Below are 21448 nucleotides of genomic sequence, written 5' to 3' on the forward strand. Positions count from 1 at the left end.
AGAGGGCGAGAGAAAGATAGACACCTGCAGACCTGCTTCACCACTTGTGAAGCCACTCCCATACAGGTGGGGAGCCTGGGGCTCAAACCAGAATCCTTAAGCCAGTCCTTGAGCTTTGCATTGAATGCACTTAACCCACTGTGCTAAGCAGGACTCCCAAGAATTTGTGATTTGCATACACAGTAGAATAGTATTCATTAGCAACAGCCACACTAATAATAACAATAAAAAACTATCTTATGACCTGCAAGGGGGAAAGCTTTGTGAGTGGTGAAGCAGGGCTGCAGTTGTCTCTCTGTCTCTCTCCCTCTTTTTCTCCCCCTTCCCTCTCATTTCTCTCTGTATGTCCAATAATAAATAAATACATAAAAAAACTATGTTATGTTTTAGTTACAACATGTATGAATCTAGAGGGGATCATAGTAAGTGAAATAAGCCATAAATATAAAGACAGATCTCAGTTTAGCACACTTATATATTGAATTTTAAAAATAAGGAGAAAAATCACATTGAAATATTAATAAACCTATTGTCAATATCAGCTGATCTAAGGTTATTAAAAGATATTAAAAGGATGTTGGGGGTCTGAGTACCCTGTGGTAGACAGATGACATTTTGGTGGTGGAGATGTGAAATTGTGCCACTATCACAGCAGTTTTGTGAAACAACATACCCTCATTAAAAATAAATTTATTTTTAAAAGAACTCATTTCCACTGAATTAGACAACATAATTTTTTTGGGGAGACAGGCACGCTGGGTTAAGTTTATATAGTATAAAACACACATAGTAGGAAGTGCAAGGATCCTGGTTCAAGCCCCAGATGGCTCTATACCTGTAGGGGGTTGCTTCATAGGTGGTGAAACAGGTCTTCAGGTGTCTGTCTTTCTTTATCCCTTTCTATCCACCCCTCCCCTCACAACTTCTCCCTGTCTTATTAAAAATAAATAAATAAAAAGAAATGGCCACAGAAGCAGTGGATTTGCAATGCAGGCACCCTGAGGCAAAATTAAAAAAAGAAAAGAAATAAACATAATCTCTTAAATTTTATCTGTTTTAGATGAGTGGCTGAGCAAATTGTGGTATACATACACAATGAAATACTACTCAGCTATTAAAAGGGAGATGTCACCATTTTCAACCCATCTTAGATGGAGCTTGAAGAAATCATGTTAAGTGAAATAAATCAGAAACAGAAGGATAAATATGGGATGATCTCACTCACAGGCAGAAGTTGAAAAACAAGATCAGAAGAGAAAATACTAAGCAGAACCTGGACTGGAGTTGGTGTATGGCAGGCACCAAAGTAAAAGACTCTGGGGTGGGTAGGGGGTGCCGGGATAGCCTGAGGGTGCTTCTTCCCGAGCTAGTGCTCTCTGGGTTGGAGAGAACTCAACTGGAGCTGATCTAGGCTGTTGCGTGGGAGAGGGATCAGGAACTCGTGCCGCACTAACTTCGCAGGAGATACACTCTGGAACTCTCGGAGCCGGAAAGCAATTTCCAAGTGTCTTTAATCAGAAGAGCAGCTGTTTTTTTATAACTCTCCAAGTAGGGTGGAAACAGGATGTGACATAGAGAGGGTGGAGTGAAAAGTGACTGGTGGAAGATCAGGGTGTGACAAGGAGAGGATCAGGGTGTGACAAGGAGAGGGGGTGGAGCAGGTGAGAATTCTACCACTAAACCACCAATGCCCTGGAGGGAGTGTGGTGCTTTATGTAAATGTAAAAGTGATTAATGTAAATAGACCAAAGCTTTGAATGGGAACAAATCAATCCCTATATAGGCATATGGTTAAGCAGAAGCCAGGGGGAGCTGGCATACTACCCAACATCTCCCCCTTTCTTTTTAACTATTTTCCATAGTATCAGGAGTGCGGGGAACTTTGTGAGGCAGGGAGACTGATAAGAGGCACACTTTTTGGGGTTCTACTGTCCCTTCTTGCTCAACCTCTCCGTAGAGAGAGAGACTAACAGGATTGACACACCCCTCAGGCTCATGCCCTTCCAAGCTCAACCATATCCTCACAATTCCCCAACATCTCGCTCTTACTTAATGGCCATATATAACTGGGTCAATGTCTGTAAAAGGCTTCATCTCTTTCAGGGGAATAGCAGTGTAGGGGTGAACAGAAACCTGTTGGGAAGAAAGCAGAATGATAGTGTGTAAGTGTCTTCAAAAATAACTAGCACAAGACAGGGAGGGATAAGTAAGAGTAGCAAGAGACAGAGTGAACCTGATGGGTGGAGGAGTGGGGGCCTGATAAGCCGAGGAGCTAGAGGGGTGATATGGCATTGCAAAATCCTGAGTCAGCTGGCAGAAAGTTCTATGAACTGCTACAGTCATTCTTCAAGAAGTCCAGCAGTATAAAGGGAGTGTCCAGCAAGTTCTATAAAAGCATCAGTCCAATGTCAACAGCCAGGAAATAAATGCCACACGTCTATCTTGATGGAGGAGGACAGCCACTGGAACTTTTCTTCTCTGTAGAGAGTGACCTGGAACCCCCAAAACGTGATGGGCGAAATAGAAGCAGGAAGAGCAGACACCAATGATTGAGAAAAAGGCAGTAGGAAAGTCTTGTCCTTTGGAGTCTGTGAATCAGGTTCTCCAGATCGTGTCAGGTCACATCATGGGTTTTGGGGGATGGCTATAATTGTGGGTGATGTCAGAGGTCAGGGGTCCAAGATGGATATCTGGGGATTCTATATGAGCAGATGCTTCTTTATGCGAAGGCTTGTCATAGCTGTAGTCAATTACTTATGAAAAAACTTTGTAACAAATTAGAAGTTTACTACAATTGATAACTCAATGATTATAATTGGTTTAGGTATCTTTATAATTTTGTGTAAAGGTCATCTTATGTGACCTTATGTAGCAGTCTCTATATAGCAAAATTTTCATACCGAATTTAAGTCACATATATTGATTCTTAACTATTTTTACATTGGGTTTTTAAGCAAACTCAGGTTACTAGAGTTAACACATTTTAGTGACTTTTTTTTTTTTGGTACATTTACAATGTCAGATTGATGCCAAATTTGTTGTGGATTAATTTCCACAAGATAGTTTACAGGACATTTTTGGGGGCCCTCCAAAAATGTCCTGTATAGAGGATTTGTATTTTAACTTAGGAGATGATGAATTGTCACATTGAATATTTAGAGTTTTACCTTAAACACTCAGTTACTTTAATGAATTGATTTTACCTCTTCTGGTAAGAATGTAGCTTCAAAGTTACAATTTAACCGTTAAGTTAATGTTTACCAAACTTGAAACACGCATATTAAACATAGTTTATAACACACAGGAGGAGAAAAACTTGTAAATAAGACATATCATTTCAAATGCGAATTTAGATCTACTGTCATAGTTGAACCATCTTTACTCACACAGTTTAAGACTAAAAATTGCATATTTATATCAAGACTTACAAAAGAAATCAAAAAGAGGAATGAGCAATTTTTGGACTGTTGCTGGACATCTCCAGAAACCATGGCTGCGTCCAGCTGTTTTATATAAAGTCAGTTAACTTTCAGAGTACTCTGAGCACAATGGGTCGTACAAAAATTTTGGTCACTCAACTCACTCAATTTTTTTTTTCTCACTCACTCACTCACAAAACACAACTGGCCAGTCATAGCATAAGACATTCGGGGGGGGGGTGGGGGTGGAAAGAGTTCTGTGAATCAGATTTTTTGTTTCTGCCATGCTGTATTATGGATCCTGGGGTGCATCCTGCAGCCAGTCCTCTTGTAGTCAGTCTTCTTGCAGTGTTTCTTGTTCTTCAGGGATATCAGCGCCATCATGTGGGTATTGCCGGACATGGCAGGCAGGAACCCAAACAGGCTTGGAGTAATTTTGTGGAAAAATGCATGCAAAACCCCTCCCCATAGTCAACAGGGAGTCAGGTCCTTTCCAAATTTTATCAAGTGGGTCTTTTCATTTGACTTTAATAGCTGGGAGGGTGGGTGGTGTTTGCCAATGAAGAATAATGGGAGGTTGGTCTGAGTTTTTGTAAATATTAAAGAGATTTAATGTAGTTAAGGCTTTTGCCAGCTGGATATTGGGGGGGTACATTTCCCCTTTTTCTTTATTTAATTGAGCCTTAAGAGTTTGATGGGCCCTCTCAACAATGCCTTGTCCCTGTGGAATATACGGAATGCCTGTAGTATGAGTAATGTTCCAGAGGGAACAAAAATCTTTAAATTGTTTGCTGGTAAAAGCAGGTCCATTATCCGTTTTTAAGTTGAAAAGGTAAGCCCATTACAACAAGACAGGAGAGCATATGGCTTATAAGCTTTTTTGAGTTTTCTCCAGTTCAAGCTGTAGCCCACATAAACTTAGAGAATGTATCAATTGAGACGAACACATATTTTTGTTTGCCAAAGTTGGGTATGTGGGTAACATCAATTTGCCAAAGAGCATTGGCTTTTAAACTTAGAGGATTAACCCCCAGAGTTTGAATAGCAGGTGTTTTGATTAGACCTGCACAGGAGGAACATGTAGCAAGAATACGTTTTAACTGTGGCAGAGGAATATCAGGAAATCGAGCTCGAAGACCTTTAAGATTAACATGGGTTAGGGAATGAAAGTCAGCAGGATTAGAGACAGACGCTAGGAGAATTCCTGTGGAGGCAAGGTGGTCGGCTGCAGCATTCCCTTCAGACAGGGGTCCAGGAAGAGGGCTGTGGGAACGTAGGTGCTGAACATACAGTGGTTGGGTTCGAGAACAGAGCATAGAGGCAATTTGAATTAAAAGAGGAGAAAGTGGGTTGTCATCAATTCTTACATAAGATTAGCAAGCCATGGAAGTAAGTTAACAGTATACACACTGTCAGAAAAAAAGGTTGAAGGATTCTGGTACAGCTTTTAATGCAAAGAAAACAGCATAAAGTTCTTTGTACTGAGGGGAATTATCAAGAAGTTCAGTAAAGAGAGGTTTGGGGTATTGCTGGTCTGGATAATATATAAGGGCAGCAGCTCCCTTTTTTCCACCATCAGTGAACACTGTAGGAGCAGAGGGGATGGGATCTCGAGAGAAAAATTTAGGTACTAGTAGAGGCAACAGAGGTAAAGAAGCTATCAAATTATTAGAGGGAAAATGATTATCTAATTGTCCTGGAAAACCCATTAAACTTACGGCAAAATGAGAATGGTGGCGTATGAGCCATTCTGTATCTGTGAGAGAAAAAGGAAGAATGATTGAATCTGGTTCCCTTCCTAAGACCTGAACCGATCTGTTTCTTCCTTGGCGAACCATAAATGCTAAGGCATCAGTCTCGGTAAGGAGTCTTGGAGCTCCGCCTACTGGCGTATGAAGCCATTCGAGAACGCCATGTTTCTGTCACAATGCCCCCACTACCGTGGGGATGGAGTTAAAGATTAGAAGATTTACTGGAGAGGAGGGGGAGAACCGAACGAGGTGCATGTCCTGGAGAGCCTGGTTAACTTTTTCCAGTGCCAAGGAGGCTTCAGGGGTTAACATACGCTTTGAGGAGGGCTGTTTGTTTCCTTTTAACAGATCGAACAGTGGTTGCAGGCAGCTCGTAGGCAGATAAAGATACTGCCTAAGCCAATTTAAATTTCCAAGAAAACTTTGTAAAGAAGCAAGAGTGATATTAGAAGGAAAAGTAACACAAGGTTTTAAAGGATGAATCTGCATTAGGGAAATCTCTGAGCCTAAGAAAGATATTGGAAGAATTAGCTGTATCTTCTCAGGAGCTACATTAAGTCCACTTCTCTTTAAGGCAGGTATTAGAAAATCACGTAGGGCAGAGAGATCTGTATCTAATTCTCCCCATATTAACACATCATTCATATAATGAAAAACCTTAAGGCCCTTATGAATATATGGAAAAAGGGCAGATTTAACAGCCTCTTGACAAATAGTAGGACTATTAGCCATGCCCTGGGGAAGTACCACCCATTCAAATCTATCAGCAGGGCTGGCATTATTAATAGAAGGAACAGAGAAAGCAAAACGTTTACAATCTTGTGGGTATAAGGGAATAGAGAAAAAACAATCCTGTATATCAATAGCTATGATTGGAATTCCTGTGGGAATCATGGAAGCAAGGGGCAAACCCCTTTGGGGGGAGCCCCAAACCTGCATGGTTTTATTAACTGCACGAAGATCTTGGATGAGGCGCCATTTTCCTGAGCGCTTTTTAATCACAAAGACTAGAGTATTCCATGGGCTCCGAGAATGACGAATGTGTCCCAAAGATAACTACTCTTGGAAAAGTTCTTTTAAAATTTCTAGCTTCTCCCTAGGCAAAGGCCACTGTTCCACCCAGACAGGCTCATTAGAAAGCCAATCTAAGCAGGGAGTTCTGTTACGAACAGTGGTAGTTAGTATTGGGGTTGCTGGTTGGGTCTAACAGTCTCACAGGAGTGAGTGTGGTGTCCTGCAGAGGTGTCTGAGGATATCACTACATCTAAAGATTCCAGCAAGTCTCTTCCCAATAAATTAGTGCTTATATCAGCTATTAAAGGCTGAAAATGTCCGGTAGTCCCTTCTGGATCTTCCCACACAAGGGAATCTTGTGTGCGGAATGCTTGAGTCAATCCTCCAACACCATGTAAGCGTGGTCCTGGGAGGAGTTCCCAACTCTGGGGAACCTCTGCTTGTCTTAATATTGTCTTATCTGCTCCCGTGTCAATCAAACACTTGAAAGGAATATTATCAATCTTTACTGTCATAGTTGGGTGACCCCTTTCTAAAACAGGGGTGGTCCATAAAATCTCAGGCTCTGAATTCGAGCTGTTCTCTTGCTCCAGCCGGTTATTTCTATGCTGGAAGTTCCCAAACGATGGATTGGGTCCCAAGCTGGGCTTCTGTTTGTGGAAGAAGGGCACAGCACCAAGCGGGCGACCTGCTTCCTTCCCTCTTGGGGGCGGGGCTAAGGGAAGCCCCACACCTAGTTTAAATCCCTGTTTACATTTGGCAGAGGCATGCCGTTCCTATGGAACCTTGACCAACAATCTCTCCTCCAGTGAAGTCCTTTCTGGCATCTGGGACAAGGCGTTCATGGTCTCTTGATTCCCTGTCTGGAGGCGGGGTTGCCCTGACTGGAGGTGTGGTCGCAGTCTATTTTCTGGACATTGGTTACACCAATGCCCGTGGCAACCGCATTGAAAGCAAGCCCCTTTTTGCTTATGTAATGTAGCTGCATAGGCCTGTAACATAGGTCCTTGAAAAAAGCTTGATCTGAGATCCTGTGTAGCTATAATCCAAGTATCTGGGTGTTTGTTTTTAAGAGTGATACAGGCCTGTCGAAAATGCGGAAACATCCCATCCCAGACTATGGATCGTAGGAGGAGAAAACGAGCGTCAGGATTATAAATCTTCCTTTCCAAACTCTTCTGGACCCTGGCAATGAACTTAGCAAGGGATTCATCAGGTTCTTATTGAAGGGAGAGAACGGGGGCTGAGGCTGCTACCATAGGTGGTGTTAATCGCTCCCATGCTTTTAATGCACACAGGTGTATCTGATCAAAATACCCCTGTGGAAACTTGGCTTCCACCTGTGGAATCCCTGTTTCTAATTGGCCTGTTCCAAACAATGCATCAAAGTTCCCCTCTGGCTGATTTTGAATATTTTTCTGCGATTGTTGTAAACATTCATCTCGAAAGAATGCCTCCCATTGCAGGAAGAGGGGGCCTGAGAGTGTAGCACAAGTTACATCCCTCCAATCTTGGGGGGTATTAAGGTTCTGAAGCAGGCCTTGTAAAATGGACCTGGTCCATGGGGCATGAACACCGTCATCCCAGAAACTTCTTCAAGGAAGTTCATCTGCGCCGATGACATCTGCTGTGCAACTCAGGCATCAAGTTCGACATCCTCGAGGAAACACTCACGAAAGACATGTCTCTGATATCTGATTACTGTAAAAAATGGCGACTAATTCCTAGCACTGCAAAAACGGTATCATCTGTTTTCCATCTACACCATGCCTCGGCCTCACGTGAGCTTAATGTGCAGCTTGGCGGTACGAGAATCCGGCATGAAGCCCAGCCAGTCTATCTTGGTGTTACTCTCGATCGCACTGTCATTTCACAAACATCTCATAAAAACTGCAACAAAGGTGGGCGCGAGGAATAACATCATTGCAAGACTGGCCAGCTCCTCATGGGGCGCAAGCGCTTCCACACTACGATCATCATCTCTGGCATTATGCTATTCCACTGCAGAATACTGTGCCCCAGTATGGTTCCGTAGCCCCCATGTCCACTTGGTCGATTCCAAATTATATTCCTCCATGAGGATAATTTCTGGAACCATCCGTTCCACCCCAGTTCCATGGCTGCCAGTTCTTAGCAACATCGCCCCGCCAGATATTTGTCGGGATTCGGCATCATCTAAGTTCATTTCCCACGTCTACATTCTGCCGGACCTGCCAATATACGCAGATATCTTCGCCCACCCTGTTCAACGCTTGATGTCTCGTCACCCAATCTGGTCCCCTACGCCTACACTGATCTTCTCTGTTCTCCAGTCTCTTGGAAACAGCTGGCAGTCAGCTGAGGTAAAGAACAAACACCTCATCACAAATCCCGGCAAGCGTCAACCCGGCTTTGACCTAGCACGTTATGATTGGGCTCTCCTCAATCGCTATCAAACAGGCCATGGCCAGTGCGCCGCTATGTTCCATCGCTGGGGAGCCAGAGACGACCCGAACTGCCCCTGCGGCTACAGACAGACTATGACCCACATAGTCAACGACTGCCACCTCTCCAGATTCAAAGGAGGTCTCGAAAATTTACTTCAGGCTCAACCTGATGCTGTTGACTGGCTACGGAAGAAGGGCAAATGCTAGAAGAAGAAACCGTCATCCTTGATAGCTTGGTGTAGTTCCTTCAGGTCTGTGGTGGAATATGGATACCAGGCCTGAGGTTTTTGTCTATTGGGGGCAACATTGACCGGAAATGTGTGGACTTGCTCTGATAAGTGTGTAGTGGTAGGAGGAGTCACCAAAGTGGAAGCTTCTGGACAAGGGGCCGAAGAAGTGGAGGCTACAGGAGAATTCTGACATGTGTCTGTCAAAACGGGGGTGGGCGAAGAAGCAGCCATGGAGGCAGCATGAGGTTCTGGACACGTGTCTGCCAAAATGGGGGTGGCTGAAGAAGTGGCTGTGGAGTCCCAAGGAGAATTCGGACACGTGTCTGCCAAAATAGGGGCCTCAGGGCAAGATGCCAAAATAGGGGCCTCATGGCAAGATGCAGAGGAATTAGGGTGGGTCAGAATCAAGACAGGCCTTTGCTTCTTCTTGTTTTTAAGGTGCTGGTTAAGTTCTATGATCACTTCCTTTATCTCTTGGACCTCAGCCTCTAGGTCCTTAAGCCTTTTGAGAGGTTGCCCTATATATCCCTTAAAAGCTGCTATGATGATCAACAGGATATAAGGTGAAGCCCCGAGAAAAATGTCCCAGATATATAAAAATTGTATACTGGAAAAAGAATGTAGAATTTGGAAAAGATTTTCCATGGTGGAGAGATCTCAGGAAAACAATAAGAATGAAAAACAATCACAGTGCCTTCACACAATATTGCAGATACCCAAAAGGTGTGAACTTATCTAGGATGTCTTCTTGTAAATCTGCTGCTTACGTGTCCCTGTTTGGGCGCCAGATGCCAGGATAGTCTGAGGGTGCTTCTTCCCTAGCTAGTGCTCTCTGAGTTGGAGAGAACTCAACTGGAGCTGATCTAGGCTGCTGCGTGGGAGAGGGATCAGGAACTCGTGCCACACTAACTTTGCAGGAGATACACTCTGGAACTCTCAGAGCCGGAAAGCAATTTCCAAGTGTCTTTAATCAGAAGAGCAGCTTTTTTTATACTCTCCAAGTAGGGTGGAAACAGGATGTGACATAGAGAGGGTGGAGCGAAAAGTGACTGGTGGAAGATCAGGGTGTGACAAGGAGAGGATCAGGGTGTGACAAGGAGAGGGGATGGAGCAGGTGAGAATTTTACCACTAAACCACCAATGCCCTGGAGGGAGTGTGGTGCTTTATGTAAATGTAAAAGTGATTAATGTAAATAGATCAAAGCTTTGAATGAGAACAAACCAATCCCTATATAGGCATATGGTTAAGCAGAAGCCAGGGGGAGCTGGCATACTACCCAACAAGGGGGGAGAGTACAGGTCCTGGAACAGGATGACAGAGGACAGTGGGGGTTGTATTGTTATGTGGAAAACTGAGAAATGTTATGCATGTACAAACTTTGTATTTACTGGAGACTGTAAAACATTAATCACCCAATAAAGGGAAAATGTTAAAAGAAAAGAATTATATAAATAAAATAAAATAAGTTCAAAAACAAAAAAATTATGTTTTCTAAAACATTATATGAAGAGATGTCCTAATGTGAAATAATCCTTCTAGCTAGATTTAATTCAGTACATTAACTCTAAATATAGTTATTACTATTGCTCTATATTTTTATTAAGTCTTTTAAAAAATTATCTTTCCCACTCCTACCCTATGGTTTTGTTAATTAATACTTTCTTAAATAAAAAAAATAAAAAAATAAAAATATATAAACATGGACATTAAAAAATTATCTTTCTTTATTGGATAGAGACAGCCAGAAATCAAGAGGGAAGGTATGATAGGTAGAGAGATAGAGAGATACCTGCAACACTGCTTCACCACTTCCAAAGCTTTCCCATGTAGTTGGGGACCAGATGTTCGAACCTGGGTAATTGAACATTGTAAAATAATACATTCAACCAGGTTCACCACCAGCCCCTGTTATTACTCTCTATTTACCTATGAGATTAAAAAAAAATCTAAAGGAACAACATGCAATCTATCTCTGAGATTCTTCCTCTTCTTTGTAGAAACAGAAAAAACATTTAATTACAGAAATGAGAAATAAAACAGTTGTTGTTGTAGATACAATTTCTCATCTTTCCACGACAAATGTCTGAATGCCAATCCTACTGCCATATCCTGCATGATTGTGCTGGGAGTCCCAAATGCCCACTCAAAGCATCCCCCATCCCTACAGCAAAGAATAAAATTTAAGGATTATTAGTCTTCTACAATTTATTATATATAACTTTTTCTTATTTCTTTCATTATTTTTTATCAGTGCCTCTCTGGAGCTTATTCCCTGTACTCCACAACACCACTCCCAGCAACAAACCCTTTTTTTTTTTCCTGGCTAGAGAGTGGAAGACATAGAAGGAGAGAGAAGAGACATTACATCATGAAGCCTCCCCTTTTGCATGGTGTTCCCACCTGTTAGCTGAGGGCTCAAATGCTGTTCCTTAGTGTGGTGAAGTGGACAGTCTACCAAGAGTAGCTAGTCCCCTGCTTTTGTAATACTAAAGTAGTCATATTTTCCACTAATTTATTTATTTAGTCATCACTGGGGCTTTACAGATAGAAACAGCAACAGAGAAATAAAAGAAAATAATGAGAGCACCAAAGCTTCACCCAATACTGTGGGTTTTGCTATTGAACCTGGGTTAGACAATAGCAAACCAAGTCCCCTCACAGGTAAACTATTTTGCCAGTCCCCCAATAGTCTTCTATCCTACAAAATTTATAATGGTTTAGAGATAGCTCACCCAATAGGGCAGGTGCTTTCGCATGCATGAAGCCGCCTAGGTTCACACACAAAGTGCCAGGTACCTCAAGAAGGTCTAGTGTAAAGATGTCTTCCTTTCTTATGGCTGTCTCCATTTGAATGAAAAAGTTGGTTTGCGGTAGTGGAATTACACATATGTGAGAACTGGATACACACACACACACACACACACACACACACTTTTAAACTACACCACATTTTATATTAGTCAGTTTTTGTTATGCTTTTTTCAAACTTATTTTTTGTTTTTATGCATGTATGCTTGCAGAAAATTGATTTAATATTTTTATGAAACTATGCAAGCGATAAATAAGACTCTATTGTCTATTTTAAAAGAACAAATACATAAATGAATTCTTGCTCCCCTCACCCCACTTATGAAAGGCATTTCTCAGTTGATTTAATAAAGAACATACCCTTAAGGAAAATATAAATCAATGCAAGTGATAGGTTGCGAAAATATGTCTTTCATTTTCCCCTCAATTTTGGAATTTATTATTTGCATTGAATTTCTCTTATACAACTCAATTTTCTTTTATTTCTTCTATCCATTCCTTCATCTCTCTGCATTAGTGAAAGATTCTTGGGGCCTGGGTTGAGTTCCAAGAGTGGTGAAATAGAGCTTCAGGTGTCTCTTGTTTTCTCTCTTTCTATATCTTCTCTCTCAATTTCTCTCTATCCCATCATATTAAAAATATTAATATTTTTATGAAATTATACTCCTTTAGTTCCACTTTTCAATCAAACAATATTTTAAATGTATTATTGATTTTTTTAAAAAGCTAATTGCAATAGTACATTAAAGATTCTGATGAAGGTGTTGGGAAATAGCTCACTCAGTAGAATACACACCTTATTTTGTATGATCTTTTAAGTTGAACCCTGGAACCACAATGGAACATTATAAGCAGTCTGGGGGAGGGGACCGGGTGGAGCACACATGTTACAATATTCTATGACTCAGGTTCAAGCCCCCAGTTCCCACTTGAAGGGGGAAAGCTTCGCAGAAGTTAAAGCAGTGCTATAGCTGTCTCTCTTTCTCTCTTCTTGTCTATCTCCTCCTCACCTCTAAATTTCTGGCTGTTTTTATCCAATAAATAAAGAAGAAAGAAAAGAAAGGAAAAGGAAAGAAAAGAAAAGCAGAAATAATAATTAATCTTAATAATAATAATAATAATGATAATAATAAAACAGCTGGGGAATTCTACAGATGGTGGAGTGGTGTTAACATTTCTTTTATCTGTGTCTCTGGTTCTCTCTCTCTCTCTCTCTCTGTCTCTCCCCCTTCTATCCTCTCTTAAAATATTCTGGAAGTGGGAGTCGGGCAGTAGCGCAGTGGGTTAAGAGCACATTGTGTGAAGCGCAAGGACCTGCATAAAGATCCTGGTTCAAGACCCCGGCTCCCCACTGGCCTGGGAGTCGCTTCACAAGCAGTGAAGTAGGTCTGCAGATCTCTTTCTCTCCCCTTTTCTGTCTCCCCTCTTCTCTCCATTTCTCTCTGTTCTATCCAACAACGACAATGACAATAATAACTACAACAATAAAACAAGGGCAACACAAGGAAATAAATAAAAAGTTAAAAAAATATATTCTGGAAGAAAAAGTACTGATTAGCAGGTAAAATAGATTTTTCTGTTAAAATAAAGAATGATACTCTGTACAATCCCTTTGAGTGAAGAATAGTTGTGAAGGTGTAGCTTGGTGTTAGTTCACGTTTCATATTTATGAGACCCTGAATTCAATTTTTGGCCTATCCAGATAAAATAAAATATAATCAAAATTAATATGTTAATATATAAGGCAGGTAAAATACCTTTTCTGTAGTTTGTTTTAAATTTCTATCAGTACATTCTGTATAACTTACCACTAAGTTGCTACTTTTTTATTTAAATGAAGACTTTCTAAACTTTATCTTTATAGGTCTCCAAAAGAAAAATATAATAGATCCAGTGATCTGAAGTGTTAACTAAATATATTTGTCATCATAAAAATTGGTGCCGAAATATTTTGCCTTCTTTCTTATTAATGTCTATTTTGTACGGCATTAAACTGATTTAAGAACAGAACATTGGGGAGTTGGGCTGTAGTGCAGCGGGTTAAGCACAGGTGGCGCAAAGCACAAGGACCAGCAGAAAGATCCCGGTTCGAACCCCAGCTCCCCACCTGCAGGGGAGTCGCTTCACAAGCGGTGAAGCAGGTCTGCAGGTGTCTATCTTTCTCTCCTCCTCTCTGTCTTCCCTTCCTCTCTCCATTTCTCTCTGTCCTATCCAACAACGACAACTACAACAATAAAACAACAAGGGAAACAAAAGGGAATAAATAAATAAATTTAAAAAAAAGTTTAAAAAAAAACATTACTGATTTTTGCAATCACTGTTTTAGTGAGTTTCTTGCTTTTTCTTCTGTTCATCCAAATTTTACTTTAATGAATTTCCAAACTTGTACCTTTCAATTTTTATGAACTTATTTCAAACTCATATTCCCCTCAAACTAGACATTCTCCTTAATCTTCTCACAACCTTTCTTTCATCATAAATTATCATTTACACAGAGCCAGGTTGAGCCAATCATCGTCTCTTTCCTAGTTAAGACAAAACATACCCCACTTACAACTTCTGAAATAAAATCCAGTATGCCAACTCCCCCTGCTCTTATATGGTGTTTCCCCTGATCTGGATATTTTATTCCTGCTAAATACTTCAGATTTCATCCTAGACCTACATACCATTATCCAGTCTCTGTCATCATCATAATCATTGGTTACCAGCATGGATTTTTTTGCAGGCTATTAACATCTCCTCTCCAACTTCTGCATATATTACTTTACCTACAATGTCTCCTTTTGTCTCTAAATAAAGTGCATTTCATTAATAGTTTTTGTTATTAGTTATTTAGCAGTAGTTGAAAGATTTATAAAATTTCAGAGGTATAAATTTACACCCAATTCTTAATGTCAACCAACTCCATAACTAACATAGTTTCCACACTGTCCAAGAGATTTGGTTATCATTTTTGCAAGGTTGTTTGCTCAAGTAACCTATATTCCACATACAAATAAAACCACTCAGTATGTGTCTTTCACCATGTATTTTACTTATACTCATCCATTTTATTTCAAGTCATACAATCTCATCTTAAAAGTTTTTTTTTAAGTTTCCCTTTATATAGTCCTCTGTGAATAAGCATTTATGATGTTTCCATTTTTCTGGCTACTATGAATAGTACAACCATGAACACAAGGGTGCATATATCCTTTAAAATTAGTGTTTTCATGTACCACAAAGTACATTTTAAAATTTATCTACTAGGGGTAGGGTGGTGATACACCTGGCTAAGTGCATGTTAGTATGTACAAAGACCTGGTTCAAGCCTCTGGGCCCCACAGGCCAGAGGGGAATTTAATAAGTGGTAAAGCAGTACTATCTCTCTCTCTGTGTCCATCTTAACCTTCCCTCTCAAGTTTTCTCTGTTCATATTCAAAATAAATAAATATATATTAATATATGTCCACTGATGTATGATGATAGAAAAAAGCCTAATAAAAGGACTGTACTGTAAAACATCAACTCCTCAAAAATGGAATAAAATAAAATAAAAATAAAATGTATCCATTAGGAAACAGAAAAACACAGGATATCACGAACAAGGACCCAAGTAAAAGTACCTATCATCACAGGGGGATCTTCATGAACTGTGAAGCAGTACTATAGTTGTTTCTTCTTCTCTCTCAGGGGTTTGAACCCCTGTTCCCCACCTGCAAATAGGATGCTTCATGAGCAGTGAAGCAGGTCACAGATGTCTATCTTTCTCTCTCCCTCTCTAATTCCCCTTCCCTCTCAATTACTCTGTGTAGAAAGAAAAAAAAAAAAAAGGCAGCCAGTAGCCATGGATTCGTAGTGCTAGCACTGAAGCCCAGTGGTAATCCTGGTAGCAATAAAATAATAGAATTAAAAAAATAAAAAGTCATGCATACTTTTTCTCAAGACTGGATACCATGCAGTTCTCTGGTTGTTTACAAAGTTGTATTACCTTTTTCATTGACTTATGCAGACAAATACAAAAGCAGCTCTAATAAATCGCAACTTTTTTTGTTTTGTTTTTTGTGATACACTAAAGAAGTCCTTTAGAGTAAAAAGTGTTAATAGGGAGTCGGGCGGTGGCCCAGTGGGTTAAGCACACGTGGTGCAAAGCGCAGGGACCGGAGTAAGGATCCCGGTTCGAGCCCCTGGCTCCCCACCTGCAGGGGAGTCGCTTCACAGGCGGTGAAGCAGGTCTGCAGGTGTCTGTCTCTCCCTTCTCTCTCTGTCAGGGGAGTCGCTTCACAGGCGGTGAAGCAGGTCTGCAGGTGTCTGTCTCTCCCTTCTCTCTCTGTCTTCCCCTCGTCTCTCCATTTCTCTCTGTCCTATCCAACAACAAAGCAACATCAACAATGGCAATAATAACCGCAACCAGGCTGCAACAACTAGGGCAACAAAAAGGGGGAAAAAAAAGTGTTAACACTGTGATATATTTCTCAGCAGAGCCACAGGACAAAAAGACCTATAGTTTAGGATTGAATGTCTGATAGAATGATTAATGAATCAAATGTAATCTGTCTTAAACATATTTACATTTTGTGAAATGTAAGCTTGGATTGGGTAGAGTTCTTACATAGCAAAAGAAGATTCCAAGATGAAATCATTTTATTACATAGGAACATTTAATTTGTCAACTTTGAAACCTTGGAAAGCTGTCTTTTTATTTTCAGAATCCATTTGCTTGTTTTGGTGTTTAGCCCAATGAAAGAGACTCAGGAGATCATATTTTACAAGTGAATGCAGACATATAAAGTAACTTTGATGGTTTGGAGTTTATATTTAAACAAGTTTGTATTATTCTGGTTTAATTATGTTACCCATAACATAGGCAACTCATATTTTTATTGAAGGGAGAAAAGCTGATCTCAGAACCATAGAAACTAGAACTAGAGGGTCACATGAATCTACAGAATCAGCTCTGCTAATTCTATACAGATGTGCTAGTGCATTCCTCTAAGTTTTCAGACTGAAAAGGAAATGTTAGTTACACCCTTCCCATTTATAGCCTAAGGAAAATATTTCACATATTGTACATATGTTTTGCTAACATGAAAAAGACAAAAAATAAGAAATGATCACTTTGAGCTAGTATTATACTACAAATATTAAAAAACAGTTATGTTTAGAACCTAAAACAGTTATTTTTCCATGAATCAGTTATAATATTTCAGAGTATGAAAGGGTAATATGTAGTTTTAAAAAGTGACAAAGGGAAATGGTCTATTGAAAAAATCCATACCCATTTCCAACTTGCCAGATGTATCTGTGTGTGTGTGTGTGTGTGTGTGTACACTTATCATTGGAAAACTGGTATGTTTGAATGTCTGATAGATGGTGCAGAAATTCATAGGCACTGACAAGGGTAAGGACATTACAAGAATCTGGAATTCTTGCCTGGCATCAGTCTGAGACCAACATAACTAAAAAGACTTATTAACTATTAATTAAGATGGACTAAAGTGACTCCTGGTAAGGAACTGAGATAATATTTAGTAATGTCTTATTTTCGTTTTGAAGGAGAACTCTGAAGTCATATAATTTAGGAGAAAGTAATGCATAAACATGAGTAATTGTTGTTCCTCTACCATTCTTCTTTTTTATAGAGCCTGCACTTGACTAAACTTTCTCAGTACACCAATGTGGATGGCCACTAGTATTCCAAAAGCAATGATACATAGGATAAACAGTATTTATCTACCCTGATCTAGTCCTGTGCTGGTATTTTCCTCAGAGTACACTGAGTCTTAGAAAGGTTAAGAAAGGGCTGACAAAAATAGCTCACCTGGATAATGTGTCTACTTTGCCACACATGCAACTCAAGTTGAGTTCAGCCCCCACTGCATCTGAGGAAGCTTTGGTACTGTGGTATATTTCCTTTTCCCTTCCTATATTTGCAATTCAGCTCAGAATGGTGGAGTCCCCAATGATAATGGGGAGGGAGAATGGGGAGAGATGGGGGGGGGAGTAAAGAGAAATAGAGGGGGAGAGATAGATAGATAGATGAGAGACAGAGAGAGGAATAGAGAGAGAGAGAGAGAGAGAGAGAGGGAAAGGGAGAGAAGGAAGAGGGCATGGTAAGAGATGATCATAAATGATATGGAGATAGTGGCAGAGATGGAACTGGAGACTCAAGTTAGTCCTTATGATTTACATTCAAACTTTTCTTTGGCGGAAATACACATAATTTCTCCAGTAATCACTCATTAATCAAGAAATATTTAAAGCCAACTGAGATCACTCATCATCTAAAATATTCTGCTATGAGAAAAGTCATCTGGATATAGTTGGAATCTCTGACCAAAAAAAAAAGAACAAAACAACTAGAATTGTTTTCAAGGAGTGTAGCCCCATGGAGAGCAGATGTCTCTAAGCTAAGGTTAAAGCATTTCAGGAGCATATAGATGACAAGTCTCAGAAAAGCAGAAAAAAGTAGGGGTGTCGGGAGTCGGGCTGTAGCGCAGCGGGTTAAGCGCAGGTGGCGCAAAGAACAAGGACCGGCATAAGGATCCCGGTTAGAGCCCTGGCTCCCCACCTGCAGGGGAGTCCCTTCACAGGCGGTGGGTGAAGCAGGTCTGCAGGTGTCTATCTTTCTCTCCTCCTCTCTGTCTTCCCCATCTCTCTCCATTTCTCTCTGTCCTATCCAACAACGACAACAACAATAATAACTACAACAATAAAACAACAAGGGCAACAAAAGGGAATAAATAAATAAATAATTAAAATAAAATTTTTAAAAAGTAGGGGTGTGGGAAAGAGGGTCAAAGAAGTACTTTTAAGACCTGCATAGTGGTCTATGTTTGCATCAGGGTATCTAAAGATAATGCGTGAGAACTGGAAGAGAGACTTGATTCCATTGTTTAGTTTGTGAGATCTTGTCAACAGGATGCATAGATTTGCTCTGCGCATGTTTAGATCTGAGAAACATTGGCAGCAAGCCTTGTAACAACACACTGGGCAACAATTTCAAAAATTGGGCTCAGCTAAAGCAGCTTAGTTGGGGTGACTGGTGACTAAACATAGTTGATAAGTCCCAGATAGACTTCTAGGTGAGTAGCTGCTTGGCTGGCTAAAGAAAACTGGAGGCCCTGGAGAAGTGGTTCAGTAGTGACATTTGAACCTCCTAAGGGTGAAACTAGTTCATCAGTTTATGAAACCATCACAGACAAAACCCCTGATTTGATATTTTTTACCATTGATGTTCATAAAGTAGACCTAGAAAACTCCCATATGAATAAGATATTAAAAATCAAACTGAGGTCTTCTCTGACCTTTGGAAGTTAGAAATCTTTTATTATTTGTCTTGGCAATAACTTAGGATTGAATTCACTAGTTATTATTATTATTTTTTTTACATTTACAGGTGTTAGAAATTTAGAGGGAGAGAGGGCAGGTAGTGGCTCACCTGTTTAGTGCACATGTTATACTATGTGCAAAGACCTGAGTTTGAGCCCTCTGGTCCCCACCTGCAGGGGAAAAATTTTGCAAGTGGTGAAACAGTGTTGCAGGTGTCTCTCTGCCCCTCTCCTTTTGCCCTTTCCCTATGGATTTCTGGCTGTCTCTATCCAATAAACAGAGATAATTAAATTAAAAAAGGAAGTTTAGAGGGTTCTTGCTCCATGCTGTTTATAGATGATTGTTGTTTATATTGAGTCAAATCACTGAAAAGACACTGAAATTTCAGGAATTATGGTAGCAGAGAACTTGATCCAAAACATCTCTCTTTGTCTTCTTAAATCTGGGTATTGTTGGATGTGTTTGAATGGCAGTGTATACATTCCCAATTTCATATTTCTAAATAATTTGGTGAACTCAGCCAAGTTGAATCACATGGAATAAAGAGAGATTCAGAGATAATCCTATACTCTTGTCTATAAGAAAACTAAGGGTTGATGGGGAGAGACCACAGCACTGCTCCACTGCTCTTAAAGCTTCCCCTTACATGATAGCCAGAGTTTCAAACCCAGGTACTTACACATGGTAAACTATATATTTTATCAGGTGAGCTGTCTCCCACTCCTTTAACTTATTATAAAACAAACAAAAAAACTCAAAAACCAAAAAAATCTCACTATAGGCAGAAAGAGAAGTATAAATATTGGATGATCTCACTCAGAAAAAAAGTTGAAAAACAAGAACAGAAGGAAAACATAGAATAGAACTTTTACCAAAGTAAAAGATTCTGAAGTGAGTGGGAGGAGAGTTAAGGTCCTGAACCATTATGGCAGAGGAGGACCTGGCGGGGGGGAGAATATATAGATTGCTATGTGGAATACTAAGAGATGTTACATATGTACAAACTACTGTATTTTACTGTCAACTGTAAACCATTAAACACCCCCATAAAGAAAAGGAAAAAAAACTCATTATATTTATTTTGTTGTTGTTGTTTAGCTCAGGAAATATAACTTAAAGCTGTAGGGATTCTAGGACTTATGAACACTTTAGCAGCTTGATTGTGGCTCACCTGGTTAAGCGCACATGTTACAATATGCAAGGATCCTTCCTAATTTAAGGCCATGGTCCCCACCTGCAGGGGGAAAGCTTCACAAGTGGTGAAATAGTGCTGCAGGAGTCTCTCTGACTTTTCCTTTCTGTCACCCCCTTCCCTCTTGATTTGTAGCTGTTTCTATCCAGTAAATAAAGATAATAAAATAAGAACACTTAACAGATGACTCTCAGCACCCCAAAAATAATGTATTACTCAGAGTTCATTACTCTTTTCTTTTTGTACTGAAATAAGTAAATATGTGAACAAATAAATTTATGGGTTTTTGATTCAACCAGTGACTGCTGATAAAATAAGCAAGGAACAATGAAATACCACTTTTCAAAAGGAGATCTGTCTCATTTTGTTCTTCTTCCATGTTTCCATTCTATCATATAATGAAAGAAGAGTTGAGCAGGGTTAGGGTTCTATAGAGTTTAAGGATTAGAACTCCAGCTAGTTTCTCTGCACTTTTCTAAATTCAAGGAAATGCATTTTCTTACGAAATGGCTATCAGACAGGTTCTTTCCAGTTGCACAAAACTGTAGTAACTTGCCACCTCATGTAGAAAAACAGCACCCTTGCAAACCCATATGTATCTTAAAGAAGGGAGTTTTCCTTGGACACAGGAATGAACAGCAAAGGTTTTGTCTTTGTTGCATGAGGCTGGGAGGGGTTGCAATGGTACATACAGTCAGACTTGCATGAATAAGATCTTGACTCTGACCCCCAGCTATGCTGAAGTGATATTTTATCTCTCACTGACTAATAAATCTTAAAAAAAAAAATCTTGCAGTTTAATTTTACTGCCAAAATCATTAGATTACATGCTGAAACTAATATATTGACAGATCATCTTTGTTTAGAACTATTTTCTTTTAAAAATTTTAAAAAATATTTATTTTCCCTTTTGTTGCCCTTGTTTTTATTGCTGTAATTATTATTATTTTTAATTTATTTTATTTATTTATTCCCTTTTGTTGCCCTTGTTGTTTTATTGTTGTAGTTATTATTGTTGTTGTCGTTGTTGGATAGGACAGAGAGAAATGGAGAGAGGAGGGGGAGACAGAGAGGAGGAGAGAAAGATAGACACCTGCAGACCTGCTTCACCGCCTGTGAAGCGACTCCCCTGCAGGTGGGGAGCCGGGGTTCAAACCTGGATATATTGCTGTTGTTGTTGTCATCGTTGTTGTATAGGATAGAGAGAAATCGAGACAGGAGGGGAAGACAGAGGGGGGAGAGAAAGATAGACACCTGCAGACTTGCTTGACCACTGGGGAAGCGACTCCCCTG

The sequence above is a fragment of the Erinaceus europaeus genome, chromosome 2, assembly GCF_950295315.1.
Source record: "Erinaceus europaeus chromosome 2, mEriEur2.1, whole genome shotgun sequence".
Lineage (NCBI taxonomy): Eukaryota > Metazoa > Chordata > Mammalia > Eulipotyphla > Erinaceidae > Erinaceus > Erinaceus europaeus.